Source organism: Gossypium arboreum, chromosome 10 (assembly GCF_025698485.1).
Source record: "Gossypium arboreum isolate Shixiya-1 chromosome 10, ASM2569848v2, whole genome shotgun sequence".
Taxonomy (NCBI): domain Eukaryota; kingdom Viridiplantae; phylum Streptophyta; class Magnoliopsida; order Malvales; family Malvaceae; genus Gossypium; species Gossypium arboreum.
Genome location: NC_069079.1, coordinates 17,493,238 through 17,511,868, shown reverse-complemented (window position 1 = coordinate 17,511,868; position 18,631 = coordinate 17,493,238). Strand labels below are relative to the sequence as shown.

The following is an 18,631-nucleotide window of genomic DNA, read 5'->3' as shown; positions in this document are numbered from 1 at the left end:
GTGCCTCATGGCTTCCATAGACAATATATAATTGAGGTAAAGAAAAAGCATGTTAATTAAATCGACATGATGTAGTAAATGAAAGAGCCTGATTGCATTGAAATTAAGCACGAATCCATAGATTTTGTAACACCCCGTACCCGTGTTCGACGCTGAAACTGTGTACGAGGCATTAACAAAACATACACATGCAATTGTAAAAAATCGAGACATAATTTTTACATCCAAATTATACTTTTCAATTTTCATCACTAAGTTCCTGATATGGATCTACGAGGCCCAAAACATACTATAGAAACGGTCGGAGACTAAATCGAAAACTTTGAAAAACATTGAAAAAAAATTTTTAAAGAGGGGCATGCGCCCATGTCCAAGGTCGTGTCCTTCACACAACCATTCATATGCCACATTTTCCATACTTAGTCATTACACACTCATTCGGCCAACTCATGCCTCTCACAAAATGCATCATCATAACATATAACTTAACTAATATTAGCCAACATCAATGGCCTTATACAAAATGAGTTATCAAATATGAAAGGCCAACATTTTAGGCCAAACCAATTATTACATATAACAAAATAAACAAGTCCTCTATACATTCCATAATTCAAAATATGAATTTCAAAATACCAAAAGAATAATGATAGTGCGGATGGATCTTCGACGATCTTCGAACCCCGAGCTAGCTTGGTGACACTATAAAATAAGGGAAAAGAGAGGGGAGTAAGCATATAGCTTAGTAAGTAGGTATGTAAATAATAAAAAAATTATTAACATGCTTTTATAAATCTCAAAATATGTTTTCAAAATAATTCAATCATAACTACACATAGATCCACTATTTACGCAAGTTCAAAACAAGCTGTCTATTCGAGTCACAGTCACTAAATAATTTATATATGGAGCTATTAGTAACTCCAAATTAAGATTTGCTAATTTTTTCAGAAACTAGACTCGCATATATTCTTACCATACATTTTCAGAATTTTTGGTTTAGCCAATAAGTACAGTTTATTCATTAAACTCACCCCTATTTCACTGTTTGATAGTTCCGGCCCCTCTTCACTAAAAATTAGTCATCTACTTATACAGGACTCAGATAATGTTCCCATTTGTTTCTTTTAAAAATAGAATCATTAAGGATTTTAAGCATATAAATTATAACCTATAATTATTTTTTTTTACTATTTTTAATGATTTTCCCAAATCAGAATAGGGGATTCCAAAATCATTCTGACTCTATCTCACAAAAATTAAAATATCTCATAATATGAAATTCTTTTTCTTACACTGTTTCCTTTATATGAAAATAGACCCAATAATATTTAATTTCATATCTTATTCAACCTCTAATTCTATTTCCACCGTTTTTGGTGATTTTTCAAAGCCACACAACTGCTGCTATCCAAAACTGTTTTATTACTAAATTTCACTCTTTCATGTTTTCTTTGTAGTAACTTTCATTGTAACACTTACTCCATATCAATCTTACCAAAGTCCGATCACATATCAAGTACATTGCTCATAAGTTTACACACATGTACCTGTACTTATTCATCACATAGTCATATTCAATTACACCTAGTCATTTCCCGTTGAACATATCAGAATAATAACGGATACCCGGTGGCCTGCACATAGTACAACCCTTGTATTCAAAGCTACCTTCTTCACAAAGTGGCCTTCACATAGTACCACACTTGTGACCAAAGCTATCTTTCTTTAAAAAGTGGCTTTCACATAGTACCACACTTGTGACCAAGCTATCTCTTCTCAATGTGGCCTTCACATAGTACAACACTTGAATCACTAGTGACATGTCACTTGTATCCTATTCTATTCCTAATGTTCAATCGGGAAATTTCTCACTTTTCGATACTTGTCAGTTTCATTCAATATTCAGCCACATTTCATAAAACATAATAAAATGTGATAACGTAAGTAAAAACGATGCATTATTTACATATAAACTTACCTCGGTGCAAAATATGACAAATTTCCAATTTAGTCCACAAATCACACTATCGAAACCCTTAAAGTCTCATATATTTACAATTTTGCCCCTAGGCTCGTAAGATGAAAAGCACTTATTTTTCTCAAATCTTAAGCCTAGCCGATTCATATTCCCTCTTATAGCAACTCAAAATTTTCAGTAAATCACATTTTCTACACATAATTTTACAACTTTTACAAATAGATCATTTTATGCAATTTCATCAAAAATCACTTAGTAAAAGTTGTTTATAACACCCCCAAACTTTCATAGTCTTCTATAAAACATCAAAAAACATGCATATCATCCATGGGTAAATTTTTAAACACAAACCCTAGCTCAAAATAATGGTGGAAATAGCTAAACCAAGCTATGAAGATCTCAAAAATGTAAAGAACATTAAAAATGGGGCTAAAACGGACTTACAATCAAGCTTGAAAGCTTGAAAAACCCATATCTATGTCTTCCTCATGTGAAATTTGGCCAAGGGGTTGAAGAAGGACAAAAGTTGGTTTTTAATTTTGTTTTTAATTACCAAATGACCAAATTACCCTTAATGAAAAACTTTAGAAATATACCAAACCATGTCTATTTTTGTCCACCAACTTAATCAATGGTCTAATTACAATTTAAAGACCTCCAATTTAAAATTTCATAACAATTGGACACCTCTAACATGTAGAACTCAACATTTGCACTTTTTTTACAATTTAGTCCTTTTGACAAAATTGACTGCCCAAACGTCAAAATTTTTGAACAAAATTTTCACGAAATTATTCCGTGAAATTTTAGACTATAAAAATATAATAAAAGTGAACTTGACTACGTCGAATCTGTGGTCCTGAAACCACTATTCTGACTAGACCCAAAATCAGGCTATTACAACTCTCCCCCTTTTAGGGATTTTCGTCCCCGAAAATCTTATCGGTAAAGAGATTTGGGTACTATTTTCCCATGGCTTCCTCCGGTTCCTAAGTATCCTCTTCTACTCCATGTCTTTTCCAGAACATTTTCACTAAGGCTATACTTTTATTTCTCAACTGTTTAACTTCCCGAGCCAAAATCTTTATCGGTTCCTCATTATAGGTCATATCCGACCAAATCTCAATCTCTATCGGAGAAATCACATGTGAAGGATCGGAATAATATCGTTGTAACATCGATACATGAAACACATTATGAATTCTTTCTAACTCTGCCGATAAAGCTAACTGATACGCCACTGGTCCAATTCTTTCAATAACCTCATACGGCCCAATGAAACGCAGACTCAACTTGTCCTTTCAATAACCTGAGCATGATTTTCGTGTGACAGGTTTTAAATACCTATAATTAATCATTCTTGAAACTAACTATTATCACGATGTAGGCTAGTGCACCAATCGAATAGTAGTATAGTCTTAGCAAGAACGGATTGTTGAACTCAAAGGAACTAAAAGTACTAGTAATGACTATCTTTTTATTATCTAGCCTAAAAAAAGGGGGGTTTTGTTTTAACTAACTAATTATCTAAACTAAGAATTCACATAAAGTAGAATTGGGGGATTACTTTTGGAAAACAATTGAATTAAGACAATACCTAAGGAAAAATCCACCTAACTTTACTTGTTATTCTGGCTCCGAATCGGACGATTTTTTCATTTAACTTGTCCCGTAGAGATCCCTAAGTTATGTTATTATCCCTATTCAGGACTAATAATGTCTAATCCCTAGATTGAATAACTGAGACTTTTCTCTAATTAACACCCTAGGGTTGCATTAACTCGATCTATGGATCCTATTATTAGGTTTCACTCTAATCCAGCAAAATCTTGTCACCCTATGTCTAGGCGCGCAATCAACTCCGCTTAATTATGATAAATGTACTCTTAGACAGGGTCTATTCCTCCTTTGAATAAGAGCTTATCTTGAATCAGTATCCTGGGATATCAAAACAAGAATTAAGAACACATAATTAAGAACAAGTTAAATATTTATCATACAATTCAGAAAATAATAACAAGATTCGTCTTAGGTTTCATTCCCCTTAGGTATTTAGGGGATTTAGTTCATAACTAAAAAGGAAAACATCTCAGAAGAATAATGAATACAAAACATTAAGAAAACCCAAAACTCCTGAAGGGAAATTGAGGGGAGATCTTCAGTTTTGATAGTGACTTCGGCTTTTGAGATGGATCAATCAGCTTCCCTTGAGCAGTTCCCTGCCTCCTTCTCTCTATGCCTCATTTTCCTCTTCCTCTAAGATGTATTTATAGGCTTTGGAATGCCTAGGAACCCTCAAAATTAGCCTTTTCCGAATTGGACTCAACTTTGGATCGGCAGGGACACGCCTGTGTGAGTCGTGCTTCGATTCTGCCAGATTGACACGGTCGTGTGGTATGCCCGTGTGAGGAAGTCCAGGTCGTGTTGATTTCATACTTTGGCCCATTTTCTCCGTTTTTGGCCCGTTTCTCATTTATTTCGCTCTCCTATGCTCACATAAGTATAAAACATGAAATTAAGGCATTAGGAGCATCGAATTCACCAATTCTAAGGAAAAATCATCCATAAAATGCGTTAAGCATGGGGTAAAAATATGTATAAATTACGGTTTATCAAATACCCCCACACTTAAGCCTTTGCTTATCCTCAAGCAAAATTTTCAACTCATATTCAAAATAAATTCTTCTCAACCTATAATTTCTATCAATAATATCTCAAAATAATCCATAGGTAATCATACATTGAAAATTCAACTGAAAGGACATCAAAGTTTCAAACATTCCAAGTTGAGTATTTAATCATGCAAAACTTTAGGCATTTCCTTTATCTAAGTGGTTACCTCGATTTGAAGTCTCACGGAGTTTATCATCCTCACTAAAGATTCATTCAAATCACTCAAAGTGTTTAAGGACAATGTAAGTAACACTCATCAGTCAATATGAAAAGTTATTACCATAGGCTTGCATGAAAATCACATCTCCACCACTATAATTTGAGATGATCCATCAATCAAAAGGTCTTTAGAGGGTTGTAACGTGGCTTTGGATAGGGGCTGTGGTCACAAGCTGAAAGAAATGGTTAGAATCGAGATTGAATTGAAAAATCAGTTTACTAGAAAAAGATTTAATCATCCTTGCATACAACAGAGCTTTTCTTAGAATATGGAATTTAACTTCTTTAGCTCAGAAGATTACTACTACTAATATGTATACATTTTTTTAAGAATAAGTTTAATTACAAAATAGAATAAAACATAGTTAAGCAACTATTTCAATTCAAATCTCGACAAAAATAGGGATCAAATTAATTTAGGGGATTTCAACAATAATGGGCTAAGGGTTAGTATGAAGGGTAATATAAGAAATAGCTTGTTAGCTCAACAGGGTTTACTAAGGGTTAATCATGGAGGTAGGCTTTTCATGGGATGAGTGGGTTAATCCTAAGTGCCTTTCTCATTTTGACGTATCAAATCAAATAGTGTGGTCTTGACATGCATAATCAAGCAAGTTCTAGAATAACAGTTCAATATTGACGCACTCAAAGCAATAATAAAAGTGAGCATGAAAGGATTAATAGATGCTCAAAAGGCTCAAAAATCTCACAAGAATTATGGCTTTTTGATGTTTAAAACTTGTGAATTCCAACTCAAAGTAATACCTAAACTTTGGGCAAACAACCTAAATTCTTAAATTCTTAAAAATCAACTTATCATGCTTGATTCTCTAATGTCTTAGAGTTTAAACAATCAATGCATAAATGCCTATGTTTTAATTCAAGATATATCAATCAAAATTATAAATCAATCAAAATTTATCTTAAATATGATATGAGAGCTTTTCAAGAGAACAAGGCAATCATTCAAGGATTTTTCTGATAGTAAAATGAATACCCCCCCACACTTAAGATGTACATTCCCTCAATGTACAAAGATAGGTATAAAAATATAAAAATTAGATAGGGAGAGAAGTGAAACTTCCTGAGTTGAAAATGGATGAAATTCCTGGATTAGCGAAAACGAGTTGCTGGAAATACAACTGGAGGACAAACATGATTTTAAAGGACAAAAGGAGAATTGGGGGAATAATTTGATAGTAATCATAAAGATAAGCCGTTTTAAAAACAAAAGAATCTTCAAAAATTAATAAAAGAAAAATAAAATAAAATCGATAATCTTATCTTTTTTTCAAGTGGCACTGCCGGTTCACACGCCTATGTGGATCGTGTCCCGCCAATGTTTGTTGCGAAGTGAGATGTCGTCACACGGCCTTCGGGCACGTCCGTGTGTCTAAGCCGTGTGGCTACATGATCATGTTACACGACCGTGTGTGATGTGGTTCACTTCTTCCACGGTCGTGTAGTTCTGCACATGCCCGTGTTATTTTGACAATATTGTCTACGGGTGATAAACACAGGCGTGTCGCACGCCCGTGTGCATTTGACAAATTTGACCATGGCCAGGTCGCACGCCCGTGGCCACTTATCGTATTCTGTGTTGGGAAAGATAACTGTTACCCTATTTTCGCATGGCCGTCTCACACGGTCATATTTCCGTCTGTGGTGGTCACATGGCCTTAAGCACAGCCGCATGATCGGCCGTGTGGAGTTGGAAACCTATGCTTCAAAGACTCTGTTAGTGACCTAGATGTTTAAAAATTGAAATTTAAATAATTTAAAACCATTAGTACTTGGGTTGCCTCCCAAGAAGCACTTATTTATAGTCTAAGCTCGACTTACCTCTCCATTGAATGGTCATAGGGGTTGGAGGAGTTTATACTCCTCATTCTTGCTATCCATCTTATCAAAATAAGGTTTTAGACGGGTATTATTTACCTTAAAAGTGCCGAACTTGGGATGACTTACCTCGACTGTACCGAATGGGAAAATACTAAGTACCGTAAGAGGGACGTCTTCATATGGTTTGGTAGTGACAATATGAGGATCCGCGGCATCTAATAAAACTCTATCTCCAACCTTAAGTTGATTTGGAAAGGTATTGAGCTCGTTTTGGCGTAGTTTTGGTTTATCGTGTGTTTTCGGTTTATGGGTCTGCCATTCATCTAGCTCCTCAACTTGTAGCCTTCGATCCTCATGAATAGGTCCTCTACTATTGCTTGAGAATGGCTCATGTGCTTCCTTCAGACTAATTTCCTGCAAAGTAGGTTGCACTCTATTGTCAGTTTTAGTTGAATGGTCTAAATAATCACTTTCAATTTTCGATGTGTTGCCAGAATTGCGAGCTTGAAGGGTGATTGTTTCGTCTCCCACGCGAAGTGTGATCTGACCTGTGCCAACATCAATAATCGTTTTAGCAGTTGCCAAAAAGGGCTTTCCTAAAATCAAAGGAGTGTTGCTATCCTCTTCTATCTCTAAAACAATGAAGTGAACGGGAAATATAAATTTATCGATTTTAACTAGCACATCTTCAATAATACCCCTAGGAAATCTTATAGTTTTATCTGCTAATTGAATGCTCATCCTAGTCTGTTTGGGTTTCCCAAGACCTAATTGTTTGAACATTTTGTAGGGTATGACGTTAATACTAGCCCCTAAATCAGCTAATGCATTATGAACATCTAAACTACCAATTAAGCAAGGAATCGTAAAACTCCCTGGATCTTTTAGTTTGCTGGGTAGTTTATTCTGTAGAATAGCTGAGCAAACTGTGTTTAGCTCCACATGCGACGCCTCGTCCAACTTCGGTTTATTTTCTAAAAGCTCCTTTAAAAATTTTATTGCGTTTGACATCTACGATAAAGCTTCAATAAATAGTAAGTTAATGTGTAATTTTTTTAAGAGTTTAAGGAATTTACCAAATTGTTCATTTGAGCAGTCTTTCCTTGTCGCGTTGGGGTATGACACACGAGGTTTATATTCGACATTCACTGATTTGTTTTTATAATGACCTACCTCACCTTGATCTCTGCTCACCACAGTTTCTTGCTTCAGTTCTGGCTCAGGCTCAACGAATTCTTCTTCATCTTGAACATTAATAGCGTTGAGCTGTTCCCTTGGGTTGGGTTCAGTATTACTTGGCAAGCTACCTTGTGGTCGTTCGAAGATTAGTTTGGACAGCTGGCCTATCTGCGTTTCGAGCCCTTAGATCGATGCTTGTTGATTCTTAAGTGCTGTCTCGGTATTCTGGAATAGAGTTTCTGACACCGATATAAACTTTGAGAGCATCTCTTCAAGGTTCGACTTCTTTTCCTGTTGGTAGGGTGGTTGTTGGTAGCCTAGAGGTGGTCTCTGATTTCCTTGGCCTCCCCATGAGAAATTTGGGTGGTTCCTCCAACCTGCATTGTAAGTGTTACTATATGGATTGTTTTGAGATCGAGAATTATTACCCATGTTTAACTACTCGTTTTCCATGTTGTGGCCATAAGGTTGGTACTTCGAATTATTTGATCCACCTCCACTTGCTTCGCACTACATTACTGGGTGAACCTATGAAGAACTAAGAAAACCATCAATTTTTTTATTCAAGAGTTCTACCTGATTAGAGAACATGGTGACCGAATTGACGTTATAAACACCGGCTATTTTTGTTGGCTTTGTCTTCATGACTTGCCACTGATAGTTATTCAGTGACATCTCCTCTATAAACTCATAAGTATCTTCAGGTGTTTTATTATTGATGGTTCCGCCAGCAGCTGCGTCAACCATTTGTCGAGTCGAAGGATTCAGGCCATTATGGAATGTTTGAACCTGAAGCCAAAGCGGTAACCCATGGTGAGGGCACCTTCTCAGTAAGTCCTTGTATCTCTCCTATGCATCGTAAAGAGTTTCTAAGTCCATCTGTACAACCGAAGAGATATCATTACGCAATTTAGCCATTTTAGCCGGTGAAAAATATTTTAGTAAAAATTTTTTCATCATTTGTTCCCAAGTAGTAATTGACCCTCGTGGCAACGAGTTCAGCCACTGTTTAGCTTTGTTCCTCAATGAAAAAGGGAATAACCGAAGATGAATGGCATCATCAGAAACACCAGTAATTTTAAATGTATCGCATAGTTCTATAAAGTTTGCTAAGTGAGCATTGGGATCCTCATCCTGCAAACCATCAAACTGAACAAATTGCTGTATCATTTGAATAGTGTTAGGTTTTAGTTCAAAAGTATTTGCAGCTACAGCTGGTCTAACTATGCTCGATTCAGTTCTTATTAAAGAAGGTTTAGCATAATCATACATAGTGCGTGGAGCAGGATTTTGATTAACCACAATTGCAGGAGGTAGCTGATTGTCTTGGTTTTCAGCCATCTCTTCAGTTGGGGGTTGAGTATCATCCTCTTGCTCGTTCTCTATATATCTTAAGCTTCGCCTTATTTCTCTTTGGTTTCTACGAACTATGCGATCGATTTCTTCATCAAAGAGTAGTGGTCCTGACGGGTTTGTTCTAGTCATAAACTATAAAAATCTGCCAAGAGAAAGAAAAAGTAAATTAATAAATAATAAAATTAAATTAAATTGCAAGAAAAATAAATGGCTAAAGTAATAAAAATTGAGTGTTCCTAATATCTTAGTTCCCCGACAACGACGCTAAAAACTTGATCGCGATTTTCGTGTGATAGGTTTTAAATACTTATAATTCATCGTTCTTGAAACTAACTATTATCACGATGTAGGCAAGTGTACCCATCGAACAGTAGTATAGTCTTAGCAAGACCGGATTGTCGAACCCAAAAGAACTAAAAGTACTAGTAATGATTGTCTTTTTATTATCTAGCCTAAAAATAGGGGGTTTTGTTTTAACTAACTAATTATTTAGACTAAGAATTCACAGAAATTAGAATTGGGGATTAATTTTGGAAAATGATTGAATTAAGACAATACCTAAGGAAAAATCCACCTAGACTTTACTTGTTATTCTAGCTTCGAATCAGACAATTTTTTCATTTAACTTGTCCCGTAGAGATCCCTAAGTTATGTTATTATCCCTATTCAGGACTAATAACATCTAATCCCTGACTGAATAATTGAGACTTTTCTCTAATTAACACCCTAGGGTTGCATTAACTCGATCTATGGATCCCCTTATTAGGTTTCACCCTAATCCGGCAAAATCTTGTCACCCTATGTCTAGGCGCGCAATCAACTCCGCTTAATTATGACAAATGTATTCTTAGACAGGGTCTATTCCTCCTCTGAATAAGAGCTTATCTCGAATCAGTATTTTGGGATATCAAAATAAGAATTAAGAACACATAATTAAGAACAAGTTAAGTATTTATCATACAATTCAGAAAATAATAACAAGATTCGTCTTAGGTTTCATTCCCCTTAGGTATTTAGGGGATTTAGTTCATAACTAAAAAGGAAAACATCTCAGAAGAATAATGAATACAAAAAATAAAGAAAACCCAAAACTCCTGAAGGGAAATTGAGGGGAGATCTTCAGTTTTGATGGTGACTTCGGCTTCTGAGATGGATCAATCAGCTTCCCTTGAGCAGTTCCCTGCCTCCTTCTTTCTGTGCCTCCTTTTCCTCTTCCTCTAAGGTGTATTTATAGGCTTTGGAATGCCTCGAAACCCTAAAAATTAGCCATTTCTAAATTGGAATCAACTTGGGCTCGACAGGAAAACGCCCGTGTGAGTCGTGCTTCGATTATGCCAGATTGACACGGCCGTGTGGTATGCCCGTGTGAGGAAGTCCAGGCCATGTTGATTTCGTACTTTGGCCCATTTTCTCCGTTTTTGGCCTGTTTCTTGTTTCTTTCGCTCTCCTATGCTCACCTAAGTATAAAACATGAAATTAAGGCATTAGGAGCATCGAATTCACCAATTCTAAGGAAAAATCATTCATAAAATGCGTTAAGCATGGGGTAAAAATATGTATAAATTACGGTTTATCATGACCATTACAATGCTTCGTACAGTGCCATTTGTATACTCGATTGAAAACTGTTGTTATAGGAAAACTCGACCAAAGGTAGATATTTCTCCCAACTACCTTTGAATTCTAAAACACAACATCGGAGCATGTCTTCAAGAACTTGAATTACTCTTTTGGATTGACCGTCAGTTTGCGGATGAAACGCGGTACTAAAATTCAATTTCGTACCTCTTGCAACTTTTTCCAAAACCTCGAAGTGAATCTCGAATCTCTATCCGAAATAATTGATATAGGCACTCCGTGCAATCTCACAATTTCAGCAATATACAACTCAGCCAACTTATCAAGTGAGTAGTCCGTACGTACTGGTATAAAGTGAGCCTATTTCGTCAATTTATCAACCACAACCCAAACAACATCTTTCTTTTTTGGAGTAAAAGGCAAACCTGTCACAAAATCCATCATGATTCCGTCCCATTTCCACTCGAGAGCCATCACTAGCTGAAGTAAACCTGAAGGTACCTGATGCTCGGTTTTCACTTGTTGGAAAATCAAACACTTTGATACAAATTCAGAAATATCTCTTTTCATACTCGACCACCAATACAATTTCTTCAAATCATTAAGTACTACCAGGATGAACTGATAAACAACCACTATGTGCCTCATGTAAAATTTTCCAAATCAACTCATCATCTTTTGGTACACATACTCTATCACGAAACATCAAGCAATCATTTGGTCCGATTCGAAAATCTGAGTCACAACCCGATTTACACTGAGCTCGCTTGGCTTGCAATTCACTGTCGTTCTTTTGAGCTTCGTAAATTTGCTGAAGAAACAGTGGTCTAGCCCTCAACTCGGCCAAAATTGAACCATCTTCAGACAAAGTCAAACTCGTACTCATAGCTTTCAAAGCAAACAAGGATTTTCTGCTCAAGGCATCAGCGACTACATTCGCTTTTCCTGAGTGGTAATCAATCATTAGCTCATAATATTTTAGTAATTCAAGCTATCTCAGCTGTTGAAAATTAAAATATTTTTGATTCATCAGATACTTCAAACTCTTGTAATCGATAAAGATTCGACATTTCTCACCATACAAATAATGATGCCAAATTTTCAAAGCAAAGACGATGGCAGCTAATTCCAAGTCATGCGTCGGATAATTCTTCTCGTGCAGTTTCAACTGTCTCAAGGCATAAGCTACCACTTTGCCCTCTTGTATCAACACACAACCAAGACCATTCAATGACGCATCACTATAAATCACAAACACTTTCCCCATTTCAGGTTTCACCAAAACCGACGCCTCAGTCAATAATGCTTTCAATTTCTCGAAACTTTGCTGACATTTATCGGTCCATTCAAACTTAACATTCTTTTGCAGTAACTTAGTCATAGGAGAGGCAATAATCGAGAATCCCTCAACAAAACGTCTATAATACCCGGTTAAGCCTAAAAAGCTTCTAACCTCAAATACATTCTTTGGCGGTTTCCAGTCAACAATTGCCGAAATTTTGCTCGGATCAACCCGAATATCATCACCTGAAACTATATGTCCCAAAAATCCAACTTCACGAAGCCAAAACTCACTTTTACTGAACTTAGCAAACAATTTCTTTTCTCTCAAAATCTTCAACATAGATCTTAAGTGCTCGGCATGCTCGGACTCATCTTGGGAGTAAATCAGGATGTCATCTATAAACACAACTACAAACTTATCCAAATACGGTCAAAAAATTAAGTTCATCAAGTCCATAAGAATAGCCAGAGCATTCGTTAAACCGAAAGGCATCACAAGAAATTCATTGTGTCCATACCTCGTTCTGAAAGTGGTTTTTGGCACATCTGACTCTTTAACCCTCAACGAATAGTAACAGGTCTCAAAACAATCTTTGAAAACACTGTTGTCCCTTTCAACTAGTTGAACAAATCATCAATCCTCGGTAACGGATACTTGTTCTTTATAGTCACTTTGTTGAGCTGATGGTAGTCAATACAAAGCCTCATAGATCCGTCTTTCTTCTTTACAAACAGTACAAGAGCACCCCAAGGAGAAAAACTTAGTCTCACAAATCCCTTATCTATCAATTCTTGCAACTGAGCTTTTAATTCTTTCAATTCAGTTGGAGTCATTCTGTACAGAGCAATCAAGATTGGTGCAGTCTCAGGTAATAAATCAATAGCAAATTCAATCTCTCTAATCGGAGGTAACCCAGGCAATTCTTTCAGAAACATATCTGAGAATTCACAAATTATCGGTACTGATTCAAGTTTCGACTTAGACATTTTAGTATTCAACACATACGCAAGATAAGCTTCACACCCTTTTCTCATGTACTTCTAAGCAGACATATGAGAGATCACCATAGGCAATTTATTTGATTCATCAGTAATCACATCAGGAGATGGCGCATCCTCACGAGCATGTATGGCATAAGCTCTAGTAGGTGCTCTAGCTTTTGGCCTCACAGTTGAATCTTTCACTACATTTTTACTGCTAGCTCCACTTCCAACATTTCTCGGTGGTCTACCTTTACTGGCAGTATTACCTGGTCCAACACTCTGAAATTTTTCTTCTTCGACCTTTTTAGGGTAATCTTTAATGTAGTGCTCTCGAGAACCACACTTGAAATAAGCTTAGCTAATTAACCAACACTCAACGAAATGTCGCCTACCACAATACTGACACTCGAGTTTATTAGACCTCACATTACCCACACTTGCCATTGAAGTAGCTTGAGCTTTAGAACCCGAATATGGTCTCCCACGGTCTCGGTGCGAATACCTAGCTGAAACAGTCAATCGAGGATTCATCTCTTTGGTCTTCTTTGATTGAGATTGGAATGACTTACTCATTGGCCTTTTTCTTGCATCTCGGGCCTCAATCACAGTTTTTCTCTTTTCTTTGTTCAATTCTTCAGCCTTGCAAGCTCGATCAACTAACACAATGAATTCTTTCAATTCTAAAATCCCAACTAACAGTCCTTGTTTAACCCATCCTCGAATCACTTGCACATAATAGCCTTAGTAGACGCACATTCCTAGGCATACTTGCTGAGTCTAACAAAGTCACGTTCATATTCTGCCACAGACATTTTACCTTGCTTCAGCTCGAGAAACTCTTTTCATTTCTGATCAATGAACCGCTGGCTTATGTACTTCTTTCTGAATTCCTCCTGGAAAAAACCCCATGTAACCCTTTCTTTCGGAACCACGGATACTGATGTCTTCCACCAGTGATATGTCGAGTCCCTCAATAAAGATATATCACACTTTAAACATTCTTCGGGAGTACAAGAAAGCTCATCAAATACCCGAATAGAATTCTTAAGCCAAAACTCTGCTTTCTCGGGATCATCATCTATATTAGCCCTGAACTCTTCAGCCCCTTGCTTTTGGATCTCATCAACCAAAGGCTTATTCAATCTTACCAAATCAACACATTGAGGAACTACAGGGACCGATTGGGGAATAGGAGGGGGTGGAGGAGGTTGGGCATTCGGATTTGCTCGAACAAATTCTGTATACCAATTACTCATCATATGGAGAAAGGCTTCCCAAGCCCCATCTCCCTGACTACATGTTTCAGATCTACTTTCAACTGGTGCGGTCCCTTACACGAGAGCCGGCGTATTACTCTCTACGTCATCAGCTACAGCTCGTTTGGGACCCATTTACTATATAAAAACATAATTTAAATTGTCAGGGGTCATCACACTATCACAATATATTAATGCCATGTATATCTAGACTCACACACACACACACTATGTTAGTCCTAGAACCAACTAAACCATAGCTCTGATACCACTAAAATGTAACATCCCTTACCCATTTTTGAGGTCGAAATAGGGTACGAGGCATTACCGGAACATACACATGTAATCATACAAAATCGAAACATAATTTTTACATTCAAATTAAACTTTTCAATTTTTATCACTAAGTTCCTGATATGGATTTACGAGGCCCAAAACATACTATAGAAGTGATCTGGGACTAAACCGAGAACTTTAGAAAACATTGGAAAATCTTTTTTTGAAAATAGGGGCATACGCCTGTGTCCAAGGCCATGTCCTTCCCACAACTATTCACATGCCACATCTTCCATACTTAGTCATTACACCAACTCATGGCTCTCACAAAATGCATCATTATAACATATAACTTAACTAATATTAGCCAACATCGATTGCCTTATACAAAACGAGTTATCAAATATTAAAAGCCAACATTTTAAGTCAAATCAATTATGAGATATAACAAAATAACCAAGTCCTCTATACATGTCATAATCAAAATACGAATTTCAAAATACCAAAAGCATGATGATAGTGTGGATGAATCTTCGACGATCTCAGTACCCCGAGCAAGCTTGGTGACACTATAAAATAAGGTAAAAGAGAGGGGAGTAAGGAAATAGCTTAGTAACTAGGTATGTAAATAATAAACAAATTATTAACATGCTTTTATAAATCCCCAAAACATGCTTTTATAAATCCCCAAAATATATTTTCAAAATAATACAACCATAACTACACATAGATCCACTATTTACTCAGTTCAAAACAAGCTGTCCATTCGATTCACAGTCACTAAATTATTTATATCTGGAGCTATTTGGAACCCCAAATTAAGATCCGCTAATTTTTCCAGAAACTAGACTCACATATATTCTTACCATAAAATTTTCAGAATTTTTGGTTTAGCCAATAAGTACAGTTTATTCTTTAAAGTCACCCTTATTTCTCTGTCTGACAGTTCGACCCCTCTTCACTAAAAATTAATTATCTCTTCGTACGGAATTCGAATGATGTTCCCGTTTGTTTCTTTTGAAAATAGACTCATTAAGGATTTTAAGCATATAAATTATAACCCATAATTATTTTCTACAATTTTTAATTATTTTTCCAAATCAGAACAGGGGATTCCGAAATCATTCTGACTCTAATATGAAATTCTTTTGCTTACATCGTTTCCTTTATGTGAAAATAGACCCAATAAGATTTAATTGCATATTAATTGCATATCTTATTCAACCTCTAATTAGATTTCCACCATTTTTGGTGATTTTTCAAAGTCACACAACTGCTGCTGTCCAAAACTGTTTTATTACTAAATTTCACTCTTTCATGTTTTCTTTGTAGTAACTTTCATTGTAACACTTACTCCATATTAATATTACCAAAGTTCGATCACATATCAAGCACATTGCTCATAAGTTTACACACACGTACCTGCACTTATTCATCACATAGTCATATTCAATTACACCTAGTCATTTCCCGTTGAACACATCGGAATAATAACGGATACCCGGTGGCCTGCACATAGTACCACCCTTGTAGTCAAAGCTACCTTTTTCACAAAGTGGCCTTCACATAATACCACGTTTGTGACCAAGCTATCTCTTCTCAAAGTGGCCTTCACATAATACCACACTTGAGTCACTAGTGACATGTCACTTGTATCCTATTCTGTTCCTAATGTTCAACCGGGAAATTTCTCACTTTTCGATACTTGTCAGTTTCATTCAATATTCAGCCACATTTCATAAAACATAATAAAATGAGATAAAGTAAGTAAAAACGATGTATTATTTACATACAAACTTACCTCGGTGTAAAATATGACGAATTTCCAATTTATTCCACAAATCACACTATAGAAAATTACATTTTTGCCCCTAAAGTTTCACATATTTATAATTTTTCCCCTAGGCTCGTAAGATGAAAAACACTTATTTTTCTCAAATTCTAAGCCTAGACGATTCATATTCCCTCTTATAGCAGCTCATATTTTTCACTAAATCACATTTTTTACTCATAATTTTACAACTTTTACAAATAAGTCCTTTTATGCAATTTCATCAAAAATCACTTAGTAAAAGTTGTTTATCACACCTCAAACTTTCATATTCTTCCATAAAACATAAAAACACATGCAAGTCATCCATGGGTAAATTTTTAAACACAAACCCTAGCTCAAAATAATGGTGGAAATAGCTAAACCGAGCTATGAGGATCTCAAAAATGTAAAGAACATTAAAAATGGGGCTAACACAAACTTACAATCGAGCTTGGAAGCTTGAAAAACCCTAGTTATGTCTTTCTCATGTAAAATTTGGCCAAGGGGTTGAAAATGGACAAAAATTGGCTTTTAATTTTGTTTTTAATTCATTTTAATTATGAAATGACCAAATTACCCTTAATGAAAAACTTTAGAAATATACCAAACCATGTCCATTTTTGTCCACCAACTTAACCAATGGTCTAATTACCATTTAAAGACCTCCAATTTAAAATTTCATAACAATTGGACACCTCTAACATGTAGAACTCAACATTTCTACTTTTTTTTACAATTTAGTCCTTTTGACTAAATTGAGTGCCCAAACGTCAAAATTTCTGAATGAAATTTTCACGAAATCGTTCCATGAAATTGTAGACTATAAAAATATAATAAAAGTGAACTACTACGTCAAATTTGTGGTCCCAAAACCACTGCTCCGACTAGACTCAAAATCAAGCTGTTACAGAGTTTGAATGCTTCCACAATTCAGATATCTTGATGTCAACAAGAATAATTGAAATAAATATAAAACCCTAAGAAAGAAAGAAAGCTAAAATAAATTTACAAAAGAGAATCTAGGCTAAAGGAATGATGTCCATAACATGTAAAAAATGAGCCTGTTTATAACCTTCAGCTGGACATCATCCTTAAACCTAGGTTAGTTGACGTTCCCGATCTTAAAGTTTGATTATGTAGACCAAAGTGCCCCTGTTTGTGTGTTTTTTTTGTCACAGAGTCAATGTTGGGATGCACCAGGACTTGTGTTGCGACATAGTAATCAGTATACTCCTCAACAGCTATCTTCAGGGGTATGTTATGACACCCACAGTCTGTGTCATGACATCGAAAGCAGTCTTGAGTTTTCTTCATTCTGCTCTCTGTGTTGCAACTTCAAGTCATCCGTGGTGCAACATAGCGACCAGTATACTTTTAATGCACCTTCTAATGGTCTCCTGCACGTTTACAAAGTGCGTTAGCTCACCCTTAAGCCTCATTTGGCCCCTAAGGACAATAAAAAACTAAATTGAACATTTTATTGAATGTAAATAAAACTATGAAAACTTAACTAAAACATAACAAAAATGCTTGTATTCAAGCTCTTTAAATGTGAAAACTAGTTGAATTTGCTACACCGAATTACAACAGATCATTTATGGCTAGAGTTTCTAAGTTAGTAAACAGTTGAGTTTTCATGGACTAGAACATTTATTAACATTTTTGTGAACTAATTAAGTTAATGAGTGTAATTATTCTAGCTCATTCATGACATTGCTATTAAGCCTCATGAATTGTTGCTCTATTTTACATTTGCATTTTTAGTCATTTAATTTAGTTAACTTATAATTCCCACTTCACATTTAATTTATTTTGTTTTTCAAACACCAATTTTCCAATTCACGAAATTTGCCTATACAGTCCTTGTGGAGACAATACTCGATACTTATCACATTTTCATGAATCAAGTTTTTGGTGTTATTGTTGATCTGTTGTGATTCGTTGTAGCATATTAAAACATTTTTTTGTACTTGAGGAGCTCATACAAAAGCAATTTAGTCATATTTTTACTTAGTTTTCATTTATAGTTAATAAATAATAAAAAGTGTAACTTGATCTATTTATATGACCTTAAGGGACAAAATAGGCCTAAAGGAAGGCTAACGTATTTGGTGAGTGTGTAGGGCATCATTCGAAGGCATAGAAAGAGAAGACTAGTCGCAATGTTGCAATACAGAGTGTTAATGTCGC

At 35.8% G+C, this 18,631-nt stretch overlaps 1 non-coding gene across 1 annotated transcript; it reads left to right on the top strand.

The window, feature by feature from the left end:
- Window positions 1-8,699: 8,699 nt before the first annotated feature.
- Window positions 8,700-8,806, top strand: LOC128282715 (small nucleolar RNA R71). The gene has a single exon (XR_008273070.1). It is a non-coding gene; the product is annotated as a small nucleolar RNA R71 (small nucleolar RNA).
- The last annotated feature ends 9,825 nt before the right edge of the window (window positions 8,807-18,631 follow it).